Source organism: Limulus polyphemus, unplaced genomic scaffold (assembly GCF_000517525.1).
Source record: "Limulus polyphemus unplaced genomic scaffold, Limulus_polyphemus-2.1.2 Scaffold2550, whole genome shotgun sequence".
In the NCBI taxonomy this organism is placed as follows: Eukaryota; Metazoa; Arthropoda; class Merostomata; order Xiphosura; family Limulidae; genus Limulus; species Limulus polyphemus.
This window is the reverse complement of record NW_013668160.1, coordinates 134404-136238: the sequence shown is the minus strand read 5'-3', so window position 1 is coordinate 136238 and position 1835 is coordinate 134404. Positions and strand designations below refer to the sequence as shown.

The following is a 1835-nucleotide window of genomic DNA, read 5'->3' as shown; positions in this document are numbered from 1 at the left end:
CGACCCTTAGATTGCGAGTCGAGTGCCATGCCGGGCCAAAAATTGCGTGTTATAAATGTTATTTTGCAAGTTTGGCTTAGATAAGTATTTAACTTTATTTTTGAAACGTAAGGTCGCGAAAACGCTCACACGTGTTAATGTTAGACGGTACGAGTTGGCCTATCCGTAAATTCAACAAGTTATGTTTAATTCCGTGAGTTTGCGTTTCGTAACTTCAAAAACATAACTATATTGTAAAAATCTCCCATTTTTAATACCCGATAAGGACTTTGCAATCCCATTGTTTTTCTGTCTTAAGGAAATAATTTACACATGGTGGTTAAAGTCATTTGAAAGAGTCCGTGGGGTAAATCGTACAACTTATGGACAAAATATTTTGTGTACGTGCATAAAATGGTCTTGGATACACTTGGATAGTGGAAACGGTGCTGGGGCCACTGTTCGTAATTAAATGGAATTAGGCTGATTGATTAGCACAGAGTTGAAACGACAGGTCATCCTGTTGCTAGGAGTGGAAGACACGAAACAATGTTACATTTGGAATAATGAATCATATCTGGTGGTATTTTGATCTCACTACTGAAGTAGCACAACGAGTTTACTACCAAAATACGATGTGGGCCCCGCGAGTCTAGCTAAGGGCGGTGTCTTAATCAAACGAACAAAGGCAGCTGATCTAAACAGCCTGCTCCAGGAATGTGGATCTTCTCTACTGGATCCTTACTTCACATACCACATTTCAAGGAAATCCATTAAGAAATACACGAGATATAAAATCTCCAATATTGATTGAAATTTTTCCTATTTATATTTTTTCGCACCGAAAGTACAGAAATTTATTTGATAGAAAAACATATTTAACTTTTGTGGATTTTTTTTCTTATTTGGTACACTGATAGATTTTTTTCGATCTACAATTAGGTACCTAATTTGGTATAAATATAAGTCACATATGCAAAGTTATTGAACAAAAATAGTTCAAATTTAACCAGAATTTTGCGCACATCTACGCAAAATGTCACGTGAGCTATTGGTCTAAACATTTTATTACAGCTTCATCTAAGATTCATAGTGAACGGTTTTTAGTTTTTTGTCATTCGGATTAAGGACGGCTGATTTAGAACAACAAAACTCTAGGGTGAAAGTACGTGCAGATATAAGTATTGGTTAGGCCAAGCAAACTAGATTAGCAGTTTCTAGCTCAAGTTTTCAAAAGAATCATACCGGTGGACGGTTATTATTCATTATTAAATGCGAACTTATAAGCACGAATTTGATAAATTTTATGGAATTCTCCTAATCAAAGAGCGTTTACCGTCACGTGATATTAGTTTAAGCAATTATGATGTAATAATAATTACATGTAATGATGCTTGATACGGAATTTTTAAAAATGTTAAATGATAAATAACTCCGTTTTTGTAGTTTTGACTTTCTTGTTTCAATACTTTTTGTAATATTAACACTTCCTATGTTACTATAGCTAGGTAGGTTACGTATATATCGATTCCTATTTGTCTGTATAAAGTTAAAACTATTTTATTATACTTGTTTGTTTCTTTTTCATTAGTTATATTTTTGTGCACCAGCAACACCAAGCGTGCGTATGCAAATATCTCAGTCAAACAAACAAGCACAACTGAAAATAACCACTGAACACAACTAATCAAACCACCTGGTATACCAAAACCACCTGTATCTTTATTTCACAGATACAGAAAACAAGCCTACAATGGAAACAGCCTCAAACACTATTCACAGCGGTATGTCTGCGGACTTACAACGCTAGAATCCGGGTTTCGATACCCGTGGTGGGCAGAGCACAGATAGCCCAC

At 35.3% G+C, this 1835-nt stretch overlaps 1 protein-coding gene across 9 annotated transcripts in view; it reads right to left on the bottom strand.

Moving 5' to 3' along the window:
- Positions 1–1835, bottom strand: part of LOC106467274 (4-hydroxyphenylpyruvate dioxygenase-like protein) — a 56603-nt gene that overhangs the window by 33547 nt on the left and 21221 nt on the right. The window lies entirely within an intron of this gene.